Here is a 22,290-nt window from a genome sequence, read left to right as displayed (position 1 = left end):
TTATGCACAGACCCAAGGATTGGATTATGATGAGACGTTTAGCCCAGTGGCTAAGATGGGCACAGTGAGAGTAGTCATTGCTATGGCTGCAGCTAATGGCTGGGAAATGCATCAGATGGATGTTAAGAATGCATTTCTGAATGGAGATCTACAAGAGGAAGTATACATGGCACAGCCAGAAGGGTATGTACACCCTAGATATCCTACTCACGTATGCAGGTTGAAAAAGGCATTGTATGGTCTAAAGCAAGCACCACGTGCCTGGAGTGATAAGATGAGTAGATATCTTATCTCACTTGGTTTCCAGATTTCTACAGCAGATTCTTCACTGTATGTGAAGAAGACACAGCATGGGATTGTTTTACTAGTCATCTATGTGGATGACTTGATTATCACAGGTGATCATGGTGCAGATGTGATGCATGTCAAGAAAGCTTTGAGTAAGCAATTTGACATGAAAGATCTTGGTGAGTTGAGATACTTCCTTGGCATTGAAGTGGTGAAAGATCATGCAGGTACTTGGTTAGTACAGCGCCAATATGCCTTGGATATGTTGGCAAAGTATGGCATGACAGGGTGTAAACCTATGAGTACACCATTGGAGCAAAATGTGAAGTTGCGGGCTGATTATGGCGAGGAATTGGATGATCCTTCCATGTACAGGAAGATGGTTGGTAGTCTCATATACATGACTATCACACGCCCAGATTTGAGTTATGCAGTGGGGCTAGACAGTCAGTTTATGCAGAGCCCCAGGAAACCACATTTGGATGCCGTGAGACGCATCATGAGATATGTGAAGACCACAGCACATTATGGTCTATTTTATGAGAGTGGTAAAAGCTTGGACATTCATGGCTACACAGATGCTGATTGGGCAGGTAGCGCATATGACAGGAGGTCTACTAGTGGATATGCTTTTACACTTGGAAGTGCTGTGGTGAGTTGGAGTAGCAAAAAGCAACCTACAGTTGCTTTATCCAGTACAGAGGCTGAGTACAGGGGTGCAGCCATTGCTACTTGCTTCATTAGATTTATCTCATTCCAACACTTGGATTAATCCTATTGGCCCATTGAAACCTGAATTGGACCATAATCCAGAAATTTCTGAAAATCTTGACCCTTAGGCTGTCACTTATATCATGTTTAATTGATTCCTAATGCACCTTGGAGAATTTATTTTGAACTTCTATTTCAGGGAAATATATTTTTGATATTAGGAGAATTTTTGTATCCAAAAATATTTCAATATTGAATTATCTCTCTCTAGAATTTTTCTTCTCTCTAGCAAAAACAAGGAAAAATAATATTTTCTTGTATTCATAAATAGGGAATGATTACACGGGATTGAAGTAAAAGCTTATTCATTATTCAGGCTGAGGAGGATCTTACATCCTCTCCTATTACTTGAAAAATGCGAGATGTCCTCATCTCGCAAAGTGGGGGTAATCTTTTGCCAACTCTTCTTCTTTCTCCCAGGTGGCGTCTTCTAAAGGAAAGAACTTCCACTTGACTAAAAACTCTCTGAGGAATTTTCTCCTGAGAACCTTCTCCCGAATGTCAAGGATTTCTTCAGGTTGGAGTACCATCTGGCCTTGAGTTAGAGAAATCAATTGTTCATCATCAAGCATGTGACTCAGGCTGGGTACATATTTCTTAAGCGAACTGATGTGGAATACATTATGTACCTTGAGATGAGGAGGCAGAAGAAGTTTATAAGCTAGATTGCCCACTTTCTTTATAACAGCATATGGTCCATAGTATCTGGGAGAGAGCTTCTTGTACGTCCCTTAAGATAAGAAACTTCTTTTTGGTCGTACTCCAATGCAGACCATATCTGATTCTTCAAACTCTCTCTCTGGTCTCTTTTTATCTGCATACTGCTTTTGCCTATCTTGGGCTACCTTAATATCTTTACGGATTGATTGCATTTTTTGCTGGTCCATGTCATCAAGCATTTATCTAGACATCTCGACTCTAATCAGTGGGTCGGACCAAGTCAATGGTGTAAGGCAATCTTGTCCATACAAAGCTTTGAAAGGGCTCATCCCAATGCTTCGATGATAAGAAGCATATTAAGCAAATTCAACCAGATGCAAATGGCTTAACGACTTCTTGGGTTCCTTACCGCAGCATGACCGATGAAGGATATCTTCTATTACCTGATTCACTTTTTCAGTCTGGCCATCTGTTTCTTGGGGGTGATAGGCTGTGCTGAGATCCAAGAAAGTTCCTACTGCTTCGAAGAATGCAGTCTAAAATTTTGATGTGAATTTGGGATCTTTGTCACTTACTATCCTCTTGGGTAAGCCATGATGGATCCGTAAATTGAGACTCAATTTCTATTATAGTACTCTAGATGAAGTAAATCCCAGATAGTAATTGTTCTATGGAAAAAGGAATCAACGGCTGTGCCTCTTGATGGGGAAAAAAGCGTTGATCTCTATGATCCAAGTGCAAGTTTCTTCCTTGATCTGACCAAGTGACTTTAGGTTCGGTTGGATCAGTTTCAGTAATGACCCTACCTACGTTAAAGTAAAATTTTATCTTGGAGGAATCGCCTGTGCTTTCCGGGCAAGGGAAGTTTTTCTAAGTTCGGTTTTGAAAGAACCGAGGAATTAGTCACCTGTCTGGATATCCGTGGGCGAGGCCTCGAGTGTAGGACCCTATCCCGCGCAAGATGTGCTACTTCTGTTGCTAGCACCCAAAATCTGTTGCATGGTGGGGATGGGGATCTTACATGTAAGATCCCTGTTCCCACCGAGCAACGGATTCGGGATACTGGCAGCGGGAGTAGCGCTTCTCGCGTGGGACAGGGGTCCCACACTCGGGGCCTCGCCCACGGATATCCGGATAAGAGACTAATCCGTCGGTTGTTCCAAAACCAAACCCGGAAAAACTTCCTTTACCGGAAAGCACGGGCGATTCCACCAGGATAACTTTTTACTCTAACGTAGTCAAGATCATTTCTGATCGAGATGATCCGATTACATCTATAAGATACTTAGTCAGCTCAAGGAAGAAACTTGCACTTGGATCATTGGGATCAACGCTTTTTTTCCCATTCAAGAGGCACAGCCGTTGATTCCTATCCATAGAACAGTTACTGTCCGGGATTTATTTTTATTTTTTTTCTATCGTAAAAACAAAAGTTTGAGTCTCGGTTTACGGATCCATCAGTCCAGCCTAACCCCATCCAATCCCATGGGTTAGCCAACCGCCCAACCACTGTAGTGATGGGATCCAATTAAAAATTTGGTTAGGTTTTGTCCCGGGTACCAAGGAAAAGAGTTCCAAGGCCCCCTAGCCGGATGTTCATGCAAAATAAAACTAGTCACACCACTCACACACCCAATATGAAATTGCCTTTTTTTTCAACCAGATTCAACCAGTTTAAAACAATCCTTTAATAAAACCATAGTATCATTGATCACCATCTTCCAATTTATCCAATTGATTCTTAATTTCCCATCATTCCTTCATCAGAGTATCTATGGCATCATTGGTAACTAGAACGCTCAGGAGCCGTTTCGATAGTTCCTAGCCCATAATACTTGGCAATATAACCACTTAACAAGATGGACTCTCGTTGAAGATCAGCAAGATCAACCAACAGATCCATATAAGGAGCCATGGACTCATCCATTGAAGACCAGCAAGGTCAATCAACCAGATCCATGCTCGATTTCAGAAAACAACTCCAACTCTGTTCCAATATCTTCCTCGACGCACGCGTGGGTATCCTAGGCAACCCAGAGCCCGAGCACCGTATGGTCAGCACCCTCTAGGATCCTTCGCAGGTAACCTAGCGCTTCACGCATAGGCCGCTTCCTTGGCCCCTCATCCACCGTACCGGAAGCTCACCATTTTAATCGCACCGAGGCTGGTCAAGACCTCGGCCGACCTTGCTACGCGAGACGTCCTTCATTGACTCCCCGTCAGCAGTTGCAACTTTACCATCACGACTTTAATCACAAGACGGTCAAAATGCTCCCCCCAGCATTCTTGACATAAAACAATCATTTACAAACAGCATTTACAAACAGTATTTACAAATAGTATTTACAAACAGTTTACAACACAATTTCTATTTTAACTTTCATTTTTCCACATTATCCTTTATCAATCTACATTACTTATTCCATATTCCATTTATATGTATACTCATCCCATCACATCATTTCTATCTCATCACTTCAGATTCCCTCACATCGCATATCGTATATTCACATCCATACATCCACATCTATATGCGTACATTCACATCTACATGCATACATCTACATCTCTATGCATACATCCACACCCACATTCACATTCACCTCCATACATCTACATCTACATGTATACATCCACATCTCCATTCACATCTACATCTATACATCTACATCTACATGCATCCATCCACCTCCACATCCACATCTACATCTATACATCTACATCTACATGCATACCTCCATATCTCCATTCCCATCTACATCTATACATCTACATCTACATGCATCCATCTACCTCCACATCCACATCTACATCTATACATCTACATCTACATGTATACATCCACCTCCATATCCACATCCGTATCTATACATCTACATCTACATGTATACATCCCCATCCACATCTATACATCTACATCTACATGCATACATCCACATCTCCATTCACATCTACATCTATACATCTACATCTACATGCATCCATCCACCTCCATATCCACATCTACATCTATACATCTACATCTACATGCAAACATCCACATCTCCATGCATGATAAAATTCTTTTAATTAATCTAGGATGATAGTTCATAGAATATGGTAGAAAGTCCTCTTTTTATGCTTTGAATGAATTTATTTTATGCGTAATTTCTATAAAAATTTTGCCATAGCTCCGCTACTATGACTGATAAATCTCAATTTTTTTCTAAGGGATAAAGCTCATTATTAAAGAAATAATTAGAATGGTCTCTAATTGGATCATCAATCCATAATGGTCTCTAATTGGATCATTAAGAAAACAATTAGAATGGTCTCTAATTGGATCATCAATCCATAATGGTCTCTAATTGGATCATTAAGAAAACAATTAGAATGGTCTCTAATTGGGTCATCAATCCATAATGGATTGATTCATCAATGTGCATAAACTAAAAGCATAGCAAAAAGCCATTAATTTGGCCTCAAGAATAGCTTAATCTTGGATTAAGGAAAAGCTTTATGAAAAGCTTCATTTGGATTGAGAATGGGTCATGAGTATGACCATTTCTTGAGTGAGAGAGAGAAATTATAAAAACCATTAGAATTTAAATATAAGTGGAAATTAACTTCTATAGCATTTATTAAATTATGTAACTCTTCACTACTATTCACCAATTAACTTCATTAGCATTTAAAAAAACCATACCAATTAAACTTCTCAAGCTTGAGAGGGGTTGAGAAGAGAGAATCATTGAGAAATCATAGAAAAGATCGAAATTCAATATACTTACCTTATGATTTGCTTGATTCTTTATTCACGGTAGAGGCCCCCAACCAATCAATTGGTTTAGTATGTTGATGGAGCCACCAATGGAGATTGAAGAAAGAGAGAGGTATCAAAAACTAGTGAATTATTAAAGAATTCACAGTTCTTGGCTTAGGTAGAGTAGAGTAACAAGGCATAAGACACTATATATTTTAGCTTAGGTGGAGTAGAGTAACAAAGCATAAGACTCTATCTAATTTGGCTTAGGTGGAGTAGAGTAACAAAGCATAAGACTCTATCTAATTTGGCTTAGGTGGAGTAGAGTAACAAGGCATAAGAGACTATATATTTTGGCTTAGGTGGAGTAGAGTAACAAAGCATAAGAGACTATATATTTTGGCTTAGGTGGAGTAGAGTAACAAAGCATAAGAGACTATACATTTTGGCTTAGGTGGAGTAGAGTAACAAAGCATAAGAGACTATATATTTTGGCTTAGGTGGAGTAGAGTAACAAAGCATAAGAGACTATGTTTTTTTTCAACAAGGGGAGGCTTCTATTTATAGGAAAATTTGAGCTCCTAACCAAACAAACTGATTCTAGAATTTTCCAAGTCAGTTTGGTCACTTTTTGACCATTTTTAGGTCACTTAAACTAACTTTTTGGAACTAGACTTGAATGAGGAGAGAGGAGAGATGAAATATCTCAATTTTTATGAGTTTAAAACTCATTCAAGCATGTGAAATATGCACCTCCTTTAAAGAATTCCCCTTCCTTACATATGTGTCAAAATTGTATTGCTCATAGTTTTTTACTAATAAACCTTGTACATTTTCAACTCTTCATCTTATGTGAAATATGCACCTCCTTTAAAGAACTCCTCTTCCTTACATATGTGTCATAGTTTTTTTACTAATAAGCCTTGTACATTTTCAACTCTTCATCTTATGTGAAATATGCACCTCCTTTAAAGAACTCCCCTTCCTTACATATGTGTTTATTTACTAATAAACCTTGTACATTTTCAACTCTTCATCTTATGTGAAATATGCACCTCCTTTAAAGAACTCCTCTTCCTTACATATGAGTTTATTTACTAATAAACCTTGTACATTTTCAACTCTTCATCTTATGTGAGCATTTACTCATTTTTGGGTATCTTCTTTTACAATTTGGATTTATCTCCTCCCTACACATGGATTGATGCTATTGGCCCATAGAAACCTTAATTGGACCATAGTCTAAAGATTTCTGAAAATCTGGACCCTTAGGCTAAGGTTCTTTATACCTATCTCCAATTAATTCCAATTGCACATTGGAAAATTCTTTTTAAATTTCTGTTTCAGGGAAACTCATTTGAATTATAAGAGATATTTTTCTATCCAGAAATATTCAAAATCTGAATATTCTCTCTCTAGAATATTTTCTCTCTCTAGGTTAAAACAGCCACAAACAAGATCCCTTATATTTTAGAAAAGGAATTGATTACAGGGGAATATACTAGACATCAAAAAGGGGGTTGGGGGAGGAATCTTACATTACAATTCTAGATAGGTTCGGGGTGTCCATCTATAAATTTCCAATTAAATTTATAAGTTTTCAATTTTTGAAGTTCATTCACATAGTATTAACAAGTGAAAAACATTTCTTTCCTAAATTTCTATTAAAAATTTAGGCAATTTTTGCTCTGATACCAACTGTGAGATCCCTTTGCCCAGACTCGCGGTAGCTGACAGTGGAAGTAGCCTCCTCATGCGCGGGGCAGGGTTTCTCACTCGAGGCCTCGCCCACGAATGTCCGGGCACGAGACTAGGCTGGTGGTCACTCCGAAAATCGAAACCGGGAAAATTTCCCATGCCTGCAAAGCAGGGACGATTCCACCTTTTTGAATTTTCTTAATGAATTTTTCTAACAAGATCAATTCTAAACTATCCTTCACCTGAATAAACCAGATAGAAGGAAACTATCCTTCACCTGAATAAACCAGATAGAAGGAAACTATCACTGATATAATTTGATCATCTGAGTAACTTCAATGCTTTTTTCCTAATCAAGATCAGGCACAGCCGTTGATCCACTCAATTGAGAAATTTATCAGGGAATTAACTAGCTACTGGAATCCTAGCATAATCCTAAGATTTTTCAGTTTGATTATTAAAACTCCACTGATTCTAGCCTAGCCCACCACCCTACCACTGGAATCAGTAGAACCAAACAAGTACTCACCCACCCATAATTGAAATGCCTTTCTTAACTTTAGCTTTAGAAAACAGATACGCACACACTCCTCTTTAAAACTTTAATATAAACTATAATCCATTGACAACAGATATAATCACAGATTTCATAACTCAAAATTTTCATTCAATCCCTTGTTTCACAAAAATAGTACCACTCTCGACTCTCCCGTTGGGACCAGCTGGTCAGCAACGAGATCTAGTAAACAGATTATAATAATCATTTCGTCAACATACATATATATATCTTCCTTGACATACGATGGGTGTCCTAAGCACTGTGAGCCCGTGCATCGCCTGGTCAGAACCCTCCAGGATCCTCCTTAGGTGTCCTGGTACTGCACTCAGGGACCGCTTTGTCGGCCCTCTCCCATCGTACTGGAAGCACATCATTTTTCACCATACCCAGGCTGGTCAAGACGTGGGCAGGTTTTTGCCGCGTGAGCTGTCCCTCCACCCAACACTCCCCGCCAGCTGTTGCAACCGAACTTCCCTTAGATAAACATATATGCCAAATTCTCCCTCTAGTATTCTGGTGTAAGACAGTCCTTTAAGAAAAGAGGGTTTTTATGCAAGTTTTCAGTTTTGATTTTGTTTGAAAACCATAAATAATCTTAAATCCGTATCTCAATACTTCTAGATCCAGGTCTAAATTCTAAACAGAATTTCTCGAATTCTGTTTACTTGATCCTCAGACCAAAATCAAAAGTCTTAACTTAGTTTCAGATTCGGTGGGGGATTTGAGTACATTTTTCTTGAACTCGGCACATCGTCATTGATTGAAATTGATGAAGGAGTTAGGTCTTGGTCAATAGTCTGAATCAGAGTTTGGGTCTGGAAAGGTTCTACCTAATTATCTTTCTCGAAAGGTACTATTTTAATTTCTCTTTTTCTAAATTTCGTTCGTCGAATATTTGCTTACAGATTTCTAAAACATGAATTTCCTATGAGAGGAATAAAATAATCATTTATCTCGATCTCTTACTTCGATAGTTTAATTGAATTTTCTCATTACCATCTTAGTGAATATGAAACGGTAGCATTTCTTCTCACAGATTATCTACTTATTCATTTTTCCAATTTTTGTAAAAATTAAACAGAGGATTAAGAGAACCCTTATTTAAATATAATCACTCTATATGCATCTATTTATGCATAAAATCTGATTCTGATGAAAGTCACACTTTTATCATCATAAAAGTCATTTATGATGAAAATCACACTTTTAATATATAAAAAATATCTTTTATGCATATGTTTATGCATATAATCATTTATGATAAAAATCACTCTTTTAATATAAAAGAATTTCTTTTATGCATCCATTTATGCATAAAAATCATTTATGATGAAAATCACACTTTTAATATAAAAAATATCTTTTATGCATATAATAATTTATGATAAAAATCACTCTTTTAATATAAAAGAATTTCTTTTATGCATAAAAATCATTTATGATGAAAATCACACTTTTAATATTAAAAAATATCTTTTATGCATTTGTTTATGCATATAATCATTTATGATGAATATCACACTTTTAATATAAAAAATATCTTTTATGCATTTGTTTATGCATATAATCATTTATGATGAATATCACACTTTTAATATTAAAAAATATCTTTTATGCATACAAATCATTTATAATAAAAATCACACTTTTAATATAAAAAAATATCTTTTATGCATACAAATCATTTATGGTGAAAATCACACTTTTGATATAAAAAATATCTTTTATGCATATGTTTATGCATACAAATCATTTATGATGAAAATGACACTTTTATATTCAAAATAAAAATTTCAATATGCTTCCTTCTATACATAGAATTTAGTTCTAAAGAAAGTAATATTTTTTTAATGAAATATTTTCAGTATGCAATTTTCTATACCTAGGATGAAAAATAACATTTTAAGCATACATATACGATTCGAATTACTCTTTTTGAATAAAAAAGTAAAACTTATTTTCACAATTTTAGAAAAATTTTGCCATAACCTCCTTTGTATGGCTGACCATTTTTCAAATTTTAACTCTCTAAAATTAATTATAAGTTCACCAAGAGTATTTAAATCATTCTAATGTAAACATTTTCTACTTTATTCAAAGAGAAACATTAACCATACGAGAAAAAATTATCATACCATGAACATGAACATGGAAAACTTGATTTTATCCATTAATCATTCATCTAGGATAAGAATGGTTAGATTTACTAAAGAAGAGAGGGGAATGCTTTTTTTCAATGAGGCATAACATCATATTCAATTTAGAGAAGACAAAAATCATAAAAAACCATAAAATGAATAGAAAAGAGAAGAAACTTCAACTTACGAAGGAATTTGAGAGCTTTCCTTTGGCTTGATGGTTTGAGGGTTCTATTCTTGTTTGAAACAAGAGTGGCCACTAATCTTTAGAAGAGGGAAGGTCAAAAAACTAATGAATTATGAGTAAATTCACAGTTTTCTGGCTCTTGGGAGGAGTAGGGTAACAGTGCAAAAACACTATTAAGCTTAAACAAAGAGAAAGACTTCTATTTATAGGAAAAAGATAGCTTCTAACCAAGCCAACTAATTCTAAAATTTTCCAGATCAGTTTGGTGAATTTTTGGCCATTTTTGGGTTAGTTTAGTCCACTTTTTGGATCTAGTTGAAACAAGAGAGAGGAGAGATAAAAATATCTCATTATTTGGGAGTTTAAAACTCTCTCACACATGTGAAATAGGCGCCTCCTTCATGAGGGGAATTCCCCCATACTGAGGTGTCAAAAATGCATCATTTTATCTAAACATCTCTCTTTTTTAACTATTAACCTTGTCCTTAGTCAACTCTTCATCTTATGTGAGTATTTACTCATTTTTGAAAGATTTTCCTTTTATTCTTCTATTTATCTCCTCCCTACATTTGGATGAATCTTATTGGTCCATAGGAACCTTAATTTCAAATTTCAAAAAAATCTTGACCCCGCAGGATAATGCCTCTTGAACAGATTATACTTAATTTCTATTGCACCTTCTAAAAATCTTTTTGAACTTCTATTTTAGGGGAACTTATTTTAATAAGATGAGGTATTTTTCTATCCAAAAATATTTAAAAACTGAATCACCACTTTATAGAAGATTTTCTCTCTCTAGGCTAAAATTGGTAGAAAAAAGATCTTTTATATTTCTGAAGGGGGATTTGATTACAGGGGAAGATGCTGGACATCTTGAGTGGCTGGGGAGGAATCATACAGAAGCTCTTTCTTAGGAACTCCGGCTCTTTCAAGAATGCAGAGAGAAGAGTTTTGAAGTGAGAACAGGTGCTTCGGATGTCAGGGGTTTGGGCACCAGCACAAGGATTTCCCTTCTCCTTCTATGGGCCAAGGAAGCCAGGGTCCCAGAGTTCAGAGATAGACTCCTTTGTATCAGTCCAATCAGGGTCCCTCGTGCCAAAGTTAGGGAAACCCCAAAAGAGTGCCAGCTCAGCTTGCAGCCTTTAGACTGCAGTAGCTAGAGCCGTCACTATAGCTGAGGAAGTGGAGGAAGAAAAAGGACAGATCTATACCGTAATTAAGCATTAGGGAAATAATTGTCAATTTTCAGTCCTCCAGACTCTAGCAGAGTACCAAGGTAAGCAGCTAAAGCTTTTGATTGATTCAGGCGCAGTCTTCATTCTTTTATTTCCTCAAGATGTCTACGTAAGTTAGTCCTAAATCAAAAATCAGGGAAACCTATGCAAGTGGAATTGGCCAGTGGAAAGATTCTTTTCACACACCTTGAGACACACCTTATTGAGTTTAGTCTAGATGGGAACGTAACAGACTGCCAATTCATAGTCCTAACCTTGGGAGTCCATGATGGAATCCTTGGAATGGATTGGCTCCATAAGAATCAGGCTGACATTCATTGTCACAATGGAACCATCTCTTTCCTTGACCTTCACGGGAATAAAGTTCAAGGAACTGGAATTTTTGGATCCCTAGTACTGCAATTAGTCAAGGCTTCTAAATTGTTAAAAGGGCTCAAAAGATGAATCCAGTAGATATAAAATGCAAGGCTAAAGAACCAAAGTGGTTAAGTGAGTATGCAGATGTTTTCCTTGAAGAGAGCTGACTGAGATGCCTCTGTCTCGCGAAGTAGATCATGAGATTGAGTTAACCCCCGGAGCTCAGCCACTAGCCCAGCGTGCATACAAAATGCCAGTCCTTGAAGCCATAGAACTTAAGGAACAGTTAAGACAACTGTTAGAGCAAGGAATAGTTAAGACAACTGTTAGAGCAAGGATTCATCCACCAAATGTCTCACCTTGGGGTGCGCCCATTCTCTTTCAAAAGAAGAAAGATGGAACGTTAGGACTCTGTACTGACTAGAGGATTGAATCAATTAACAATTAAAAATAGGTATCCTATCCCTAGGATTGATGAACTTCTGGATCGGTTAAATGGGACCCAAATGTCTACTAAGATAGATCTTAAATCCGGGTACTACTAGATCAGAATCAAGGAACATGACATCTCGAAGATAGCATTCAATACTCGTTATGGGCATTATGAGTTCACAGTCATGCCGTTTGGATTGACTAATGCCCCGGCGACGTTTAATTGTCTTATGCAGGATATTCTCAGAGAATACTTGGATGATTTTGTTCTTGTCTTCTTTGATGATATCTTGGTATACTCAAAGAATGCTGCAGATCATGAAGATCATGTGCGCAAGGTCCTAGAAATCTTAAAGAAGCACCAACTCTTTGCAAAAAAGAGCAAGTGTTCTTTTTCTATTGATCAGGTGGAATACTTGGGATTCATAGTGTCTAAAGATGGGATTTCTCTTGACCCCACAAAGATCCAAGTAGTCGTAGATTGGCCAGAACCAAAGACGGTAAAGGAAGTCAGAGGATTCCTAGGATTAACCAGATGGTATAGAATCTTTATACCCAGGTATGCTCAGATAGCATCCCCTTTAACTTACCTTCTCAAGAAGAGTACCCTATTTCAATGGACTGCAATGTGTCAGAGTGCCTTTGATAAGCTGAAGATAGCCTTAGTAAACCAACCTTGTTCTTAAATTGCCAGATCTTACCAAACCTTTTGAGGTAGTTACTGATGCCAGTGGGTTTGCCTTAGGCGGTGGTGCTCTTATGCAGGAAGGTCATGCAGTGGCCTATGAATCTAGAAAACTCACAACACATGAAAGAAATTATGACGTCCATAACTTGGAGTTACTCTTAGTAGTTTATGCTTTGAAGTTGTGGAGAAATTATCTTTTGGGAAAGAGGTTCACCTTGATGTGACAGATCATCAAAGTCTAAAGTGGATCTTCACCCAAAGGGATCTAAACATGCGTCAAAGGAGATGGATGCAAACCTTGCAGGAATTTGATTTTGAAATTAAGTATCGACCTTGGAAAGATAATTTAGTGGCAAATGTGCTCAGCAGAAAAGCCTCCTTGCTTGCAATTATAGTGGTGTCAAATCCGTTAATCAGTGACGCAAGGGAGAGAATAATGTAGGACAAATTCTTCGCTCCTATTGCTACCTTCTGATGTAGGAAAACAAGAGACCTTTGGAAATGAGTCGAGTTCTTGGGTACAAATTTGATGAAGGATACATGTACTATAATGATCGGTTATGCATTCCCAATGATGAGGGAATAATGGGAAGGATTCTGAGAGAAGCCCATGATAGCCTGATAGCTGGACATCCCCGGTTTATAAAAACCTATATGTCTGTGAAGAAAAGCTTCTTCTAGCCAAGACTCAAACAGGATGTACTTGACCATATGTGGTAATGCTTAATGTGTCAGAGAGTCAAGGCAGAGACAGTCAAGATGCCAGGGAAATTGCAGACTCTAGACATTCCACAGATGAAGTGGGAATGTATCAATATGGACTTGTCACTTGATTATCTTCAGTGCAATCAGGTTACAACTCCATTTTTGTGGTAGTTGACAGACTAACCAAAGTTGCCCATCTGATTCCAGTGAAAGAAACATACACTGCAGTGGATGTTGCTAGAGTTTTCCTTAAAGAGATCTTCAAATTACATGGCTTACCTAGAAGGATAGTAAGTGACAGATATCCCAAGTTCACATCGAAATTCTGGACTGCATTCTTTGAAGCCTTGGAATTTCCTTGGATCTCAATACAGCCTATCACCCCAAAATAGATGGACAAACTGAAAGAGCGAATCAGGTAATAGAAGATATCCTTCAATCATGCTGTGGTGGTAGGGAACCCAAGAAGTGGTTAAGCCATTTACATCTGGTTGAATTTGCTTACAATGCTTCTTATCATTGAAGCATTGAGATGAGCCCTTTCAAAGCTCTGTATGGACAAGATTGCCTTACACCATTGACTTGGTCCGACCCATTGATCACAGTCGAAATGTCCAAACAAATGCTTGATGACATGGACCAGCAAATGCAATCAATCTGTAAAGATATTAAGGCAGCCCAAGATAGGCAAAAGCAGTATACAGATAAAAAGAGATCAGAGAGAGAGGTCTTCATTCGAGTACGACCAAAAAGAAGTTCCTTATCTTTAAGGAAGTACAAGAGGCTCTCTCCCAAATATTGTGGACCGTATGCTGTTATAAAGAAAGTAGGTGATCTAGCTTATAAACTTCTTTTGCCTCCCCATCTCAAGGTACATCATGTATTCCATGTTAGTTTGATTAAGAAATATGTACCCAGCCCGAGTCACGTGCTTGATGATGAACAATTGATTTCTCCAACTCAAGGCCAAATGGTACTCCAACCTGAAGAAATCCTTGATGTTCAGGAGAAGGTTCCCAGGAGCAGAGTCCTCAAAGAGTTTTTAGTCAAGTGGAAGTTCTTCCCTTCAGAAGATGCCACCTGGGAGAAAGAAGAAGAGTTGGCAAAAGATTACTCCCACTTTGCGAGATGAGGACATCTCATATTTTTCAAGTGGGAGAGGATGTAAGATTCCTCCTTAGCTTGAATAATGAATAAGATTTTACCTCAATCCCCTGTTATTATTCCCTATTTTTGAATACAAGAAAATATTATTTTTTCTTGTTTTTGCCTAGAGAGAAGAAAAATTCTAGAGAGAGATAATTAAATATTGAGATATTTTCAGATATAAAAATTCTTCTAATATAAAAAATATATTTTCTTGAAACAGAAGTTCAAAATAAACTCTCCAAGCTGCATTAGGAATCAATTAAAAATGATATAAGGGACCTTAGCCTAAGGGTCTAGATTTTCAAAAAATTTTGGATTATGGTCCAATTAAGGTTCTAGTGGGCCAATAGGATTAATTCAAGTGTTGGGATGAGATAAATCCAATGAATTAAAAAAAAACCCAAAAATGAGTAAATGCTCACATAAGATGAAGAGTTGACTGAGTACAAGGTTTATTAGTTAAAAATTAAGAGATTACTAAAAAATGAGATATTTTAGAGAAATGAGATATTTTTGATACCTTGGTAAAGGAGAGGGGGACCTTTGAGGTAGGTGCCTCCTTCACATGTGTGGAAGGACTTTTAACTCAAAAAAATTGTGATATTTTTATCTCTCCTCTCTCTTGGATCAAACTAGATCAAAAGGGGAGCTAAACTGGTCCAAATCTTGTCCAAATTGAAGTTGGAAAATTCTAGAACCTAGTTGGACCTAGTTAGTGGCCTTCCTCACCTATAAATAGACCTTCATTCTTTTGTATTCTCATCTGTGAGCTATACCATGCCAATATTACATTAAAATAATCATATTTTCTATTATCCCTTAAAATTCCTCTACTTTTGGGGTGCTTGGAGCTTCTCTCTCTCTTCAACAACTCTTGGAGCTCTCTTCTCCACTTGCTAAGCCGATTGATTGGTTGGGGGCTTCACTTCTAGAAAAAGAAGCAAGCTAATCCTTGAGGTAAGAATGAATTTTATGGTTTTTTTGTTAATATTCTCAAATGACTTCTCTTCTCAACCCCTCTCAAGCTTGAGAAGTTTTCTAATTGGTTGTTTTAAATTTAAATCAAGATTTTTCTAAGAATTTTAATGTGTAATCAAGAAAAAGTTAATCTTTATGCTTAATTAGAATGCTTTCTTATGCATATCTCTCTCTCAAAAATAATAGTCATTCCTATGGCTAATTCTTTAGCAAAAGAATGCTTCTCATTGATAAATTCTTATTTCAAAACCAAACTCTAGACTTGTTAAGCTAGAGGATAAGAAAATGGTATTTTTATGCTTTTATGTTAACAAAATAATGGTTAATTCTTTTAGATTATTTATAAGTAGTTAAAAACTACTTTAATTGATTCTAAATGAGAAAGAGATAATCCTATCAATTTGGAAAAAGAAGAATAATGGAAATAGCTTAATCTAGTAGAATAATCATAATTAAGTTTATGATTATGGTTAAAATTATGATTTAAATTCATAGTTTACATTTAAGGGTAAGAATAGATCTTCTATCATATTTTCATTACAAAGTTTTATTCTTTTAAAAAAAATTAAAAATGATCACTAATAGTAGCAAAGCTATGGTAAAATTTTTAAAAAATAATACATATCTTATTTTATGCATAATGCTAAAAGAATACTTCCTACCATATTCTAGGCTTGGACATCCTATGTAAAAAGAATGATTTTCATCATATTCATGGAAATTTTTTTTAGTATTTATGCATAAATATTTAATTAAAAGAAAAGAGAATTTTTTGGTAAATATTTTTATGCGAAAAGATGAATTCCCATAATAATTGAGATCCAAGTAATTAAATGATAAAAGAGAAATTTTTGGCATATTTAAAATAAAGGATATTTTTACTTAATTTAAAAAAGAGAAATTTTAGATAAATTTATTTTTATGTAAAAGAATTTTTAGATGATAAAAGAGGAATTCCCATGACATTTGGAATTCAATCATTTAAATGCAAAAAGAGGAATTTTAAGCATATTCAAAAAAAAATGGATATTTGTATTTAATTAAAAGAAGAATTTTTATGGTATTTTAAGTAGAGAAAGGTTTAAATTAAATTTTGGTGACAAAATTTAATTTATTTTATGTATAAGAATCTTTAAATGATAAAAGAGAAATTCCCATGACATTTGGAATTCAATCATTTAAATGCAAAAAGATGAATTTTAAGCATCTTCAAAAAAATTGATATTTGTATTTAATTAAAAGAATATTTTTTATCGCATTTTAACTAGAGAAAGGTTTAAATTAAATTTTGGTGACAAAAGAGGAATTTTCACCATAATTCCACCTAGAAAATTAGGGTTGATAATCAAATTGGTAGAAAGAATATTCTTAGATATTTTATGTGGATAAATCACCAAATTAATATTTACCCAAAATTAGATTAATGGAAGAAGAGTATTTTTATAAAAATCCGATATTCTCATATAGAACCATTTCCTAATCTATTATGGTTAGGAAGGAATGAAATTCATAAAGTTGGAATTTTCCTTACGGTTAGAAGTTCAGTAGATTTTTATCTGAAGAAAATCCTTAGAAATCAGTTAGAAGTAAACCGAATAATTTTGGTTGGACCATGACTGTGAAAGGCGCGGCCAGTAAACTACTTGCCCATCTCGTGAATCTCAATCAAGCAAAAACCTCGTGACCAATTCCAATTCTTGACACAAAGAATAGACTACCATTGAATTAGCATAGTTTTCCCTTACCTGAAATCACCAAGAATTTAGTTGGAAATTCAGTCAAATGATGGGTAGATTACCCTGATGAGAGATCAACAATGATTCTCATTAAGAAAATCTAGATTAAGGGAAAAGAGTTTTGTGGAACTAATCTGGAACTAGGAATTCTACTTGCATAGAACCTCTGTTTTCTTTTAAAGGACTCTTTTATGCCAGAATGTTGGAGGAAGCATTTGATATGTGTTTAACTAAGAAAAGACTCGTTGTTGTTTGCAATAGCTAGCGGGGAGTCGTCGAGGGACATCGCTCGCGGCAAAGCTTACCGAGGTCTTGACTAGCCTCGGTATGGTTAAAATAGTGCGCTCCTGATATGATGGGCGAGGACCGACGGAGCGGTCCTTGAGTGAAGTGCTAGAACACTTAAGTAGGATCCTAGAGGGTTCTGACCAGGTGATGCACGGGCTCGCGGGGCGGTTGCTAGGACACCCATGCGTACATCGAGGAAGATACGGATGAACTAAAAAGAATGACTTTTGTGAACTGGATTTTGATATTAAATCGCGTTGGTTGACCAGCTGGTCTTCTTCAACGGAGAGTTCGGATGATATATTTTGTAAAACAATGGAGTCAATATTTTGGAGGATTATGATCAGTTATACTATGATTTCATTGAAATATTGTTTTAAAGATAGTCTAATCTATTATAATGGAAATTTCATATTGGGTGTGTAAGTGGTATGCATACCTTAAATTTTGATTGAAGCACCGACTAGGGGGCATGGGAACTCTTTTCCTCGGTACTCGAGCAAAACATAACCAAATTTTTATAAAGGAATCCCATACAGTTGGTTGGTTGGATTGAAGCACCGACTAGGGGGCATGGGAACTCTTTTCCTCGGTACTCGAGCAAAACATAACCAAATTTTTATAAAGGAATCCTCGGGTCCGGTCGGATCAGTTTGGATAGTTTAAGACTTTACTCGTTAGATCAATTCTCTGGTTAGATGATTTCCCTAGTGGAATCGCCCGTGCCTCATAAGCAGGTACAAGGCTAGATTGGTAGCCAAAGGATATGCATAGACACATGGGATTGATTATTAGGAGACATTTGCCCCAGTTGCAAAGAGGGAAGTGTGAGAGTTGTGATTGCGGTGGCTGCAGCTAAAGGGTGGTTTTTACATCAGATGGGTTTTTACATCAGATGGGTGTAAAAAATGTGTTCTTGCATGGTGACTTGCAAGAACTGCTGTAGATGGATCAGCCATCAGGTTTTGAGAATACATGTCACCCATAGTATGTATGTAAGCTTCATAAGGATTTGTATGGGCTGATGCAAGCTCCACGATCATGGCATGACAAGATTGCTAGGTATCTAGTCACTATTAGTTTTCATATGTGTGAGATTCCTACCCTCTATGGTCTGATGCAAGCTCCACGAGCATGGCATGACAAGATTGCTAGGTATCTAGTCACTATTAGTTTTCATATGTGTGAGATCCCTACCCTCTATGGTCCATCGGAATGCTAGCAGTGGAATAGCAACTACGTAGGGTAGAGAATCTCACTTGGGGCCTCGCCCACGAATGTCCAAGCAAGAGACTAGTCTAGCAGCTCATCCTGAAATCGTACCCGAAAAAATTTTCTCGCCGAAAGACATAGGAGATTCCTCCATGAATTTTCAACATCTTAAGGTCTATCTAACCAACGGTTTCCCGAATCATCTAAAACTTTATCAGTATACGACTCCTTCTGGGAATATCTCTTTCATACTTCTCACTGCGAGTAAAGATATATCAGTGGCTTCCTCATGCTCATGCCGACAACTTACCCCTCGAGTATAAAGACCATAAATTAAGAGTTTTCTTCTAAAATTCTCTAAGATCTGACTTATTACATCTATCTTTATCTAGCTTAACAATTTCCAGTCTTAATGTTGGAAAGCACCCGTAATTGCTCGGGTCCCACCCTGCCACTTGCTTTCTAGTTTAAATTATAATCCAAAGTATTCAATTGGGTTTGTGACCGGGTACTTAGAGAGAGGTCTTCCCTCTGAGCCCCATCATCGACACAGAGTAAGGACCATCACATGCATAGAAAACAATCATACCTTAAAATTCAAATAGTATTTATTCAAATAATCTATCCAAACATAACTGAACCTTTATCTTTTCTATTGCCTGATCATCAGTGAACCTTCACTTCTGAGTTGATAACGAAATCTTTTCTTCATTCTTGGCTCATATGTTACTTATCCCTTCAAGTAGATCTCGTAATGATCTGCCAGGGGGAGCTATCCTTCAATCCTCATTTATCTTTGGATGCTCTCTTAACGATCCGCCAAGGTGAGTTATCCCATATTCATGATTTCATACCAATTTTTACTGGAGTTACCTCTTATTCGATTATCACTGTTTTGGATACTCTCTTAACGATCTGCCAGGGGGAGCTATCCTTCAATTTTCATATTGTTTTTTCTCATTTCCAACTCTCTTTGTCCCTTTGTTATTTTAACATCACTTCCTCCACCTTCAAAACATAACCAAATGCCCACTGGCGATCTTGGTGTAAAATAGAATTCTAAGCAAACAAGTCAAGTATACGCTTATCTAGCCACGATGTTTCTCTTTTGATAAGGCCAGTCTTTTTTGAGGTGATTCATCGATCCATTTCTTGCAATCATCTTTCCTTTCTGTCCGTGGAATAATTTCTTAAATTTGAACCGCATTGTTCTGAGCTTGATCACAACCTTGGGATAGTTCCCACAATCATTTCCTTTGATTCTGACAACTTAATCCTTTCCAAACTCATCTTGAGAATTGAATAACTTTCTTATGTTCCCATTCATTCTAAGGTCAACGATCAGACTTGACACTGGAACAAGACTCGCACTTGGTTCATAGAATCAACGCTCTTTTTTCCCCATCGAAAGTGAGGCACAGCCGTTGAATCCTTCCCCTAAAATGATGACTTATTCGGGTCCTATAATACAAAAAGAAAATCTAAATATAATATCGTAACTTTCCTTTATCCACATATATTCATAAAAATCTAATCTTCTCTCGATCCTTCAGCAAGGATCACAACACCGCCATTATCCCACTATGATTCTCGACCATTCTGAGGATGACCACCTTGTTGTTTAATTGATCCTTGATCCTTTCTTCAAGACCAATGTTTATAGGATGGTTCTTAATACGACTTCATTTATAGTCAAAGACGTTTGGCGAATTCACTTATTATTAGGGATCTTTCCCATCAAGGAAGCCTTTCCCATCAAGGAAGCCTTTTTGCTCAAGGATCCAACCTTTGAGTTTGATTATATTCACTAGGATCATTTCTTTCCCCTTTTCTTCAAAACAAGGGAAGGTTCTTATGTGTCACAGGTCCTCACCTTGCGATCGACTAAGTGGTCTTTATTATTTCTACTCGTCTCTTAACTCATGGCCATTGAACTAGGACATCGACCATCTTATTTCAAAGATAATTACATCTAGGAAAATTTTACCATAGCTTGGTTGCTTTTTGAATTATTTCTCAAATTTTAACCTAATATTTAAGAAGATTGAAAAATGAATAATTAATATCCATTCTAAGAGTTTCTTTCATTTCCTTTTTCAAAGAAATGAATAAATATCAATTAAACGTAACGTAAAATATCATGAGACTTTCTCTTTTAATATCTACATTATTTATACATATACTTGCATAAAATTAAGCATAAAATATGATAAAATTTCCTCTTTCAACATCTATAAATATGCATGCATAAACATAAACATGAAAATGTAGCTAAAGATCATTCTTTTTGCATCTAATGACTCGTGCATACACATACCATAAATATGTATATGGAAATGTAAGTAAACATCCACTTTTAACATCTATATGATTCATTCATACCATGAATTTAAACATGCAAATGTGACCATTCATACTCTTTTAGCATCTATATGTTTCATGCATACATATACATGAATTTAAACATGCAAATGTGACCATTCATACTCTTTTAGCATCTATATGTTTCATGCATACATATACATGAATGTAAACATACAAATGTGACCAAACATCCTCTTTTAGCATCTAATTACTTATGCATAAGCATGCATAGATATAAACATAAAAATATACCCATGAGTCCATAAAAATATATACCTCTATTCATAGTTAAGAAGCTAACTTAAATGATTTGATTCTACCCATGAGTCTAACTTAAATGATTTGATTCTACCCATGAGTCTACATGGATATCCTCATGCATGGGTTAGACACTATCTTCATGGCTATTCTAAGTTTAGAAGAGGGGATAGATTAGTTAAAGCTCATCCACATAAAGCCCCTATTCATAATGTAGACATCATTATAAAACCTAAACCAAGTATTAAGCAAGAGGATTAACATCTTCATCGTTAATCATATACTTATTTAGAACACATGATTTAAAGAGAACCATGAGATTAGCATGCTTCCAAAGAGAACCATCATTAATCATATACTTATTTAGAACACATGATTTAAAGAGAACCATGAGATTAGCATGCTTCCAAAGCATGTGGAAGAGAAGAGAAGAAGGAGGGTTATCCTTCATGAATACATAATAAAAAAGAAAGATTATATTTACTTTAAACATGAGTATAAATCATAAATCATGACCATAAACATGAAAGATTAGCATATAAGCCAACTCCACATGGTTTAGGAGGTGAACCATGGAGTAGAGGACTTCCAAGTCATATGGAAGAGAAAAGAAGAATCCTTAATGCTTAAAGAAGAGATTTAAGATCTACTTAATTCATAAAACAAGATTTACAGAAGAGAATCATGCATCTCCATGCTTCCAAAGCAATGTGGAGGAGAAGAAGATAGTATAAACATCATTGTTTAGGCTTACCCTTGGTATGAGCTTGATTCTTTATCCTGTAAGGAGGTGTGTAGCCCTCAAGGAAGAGGTGTGTATCCCTCAAGGAAGAGGCTTGGCCAAC

This window comes from Cibotium barometz, chromosome 19, assembly GCF_041138505.1.
Source record: "Cibotium barometz isolate CiBa-2024 chromosome 19, ASM4113850v1, whole genome shotgun sequence".
NCBI lineage: Eukaryota > Viridiplantae > Streptophyta > Polypodiopsida > Cyatheales > Cibotiaceae > Cibotium > Cibotium barometz.
The sequence above is the reverse complement of the archived record's forward strand: the minus strand, read 5'-3'. Positions refer to the sequence as shown.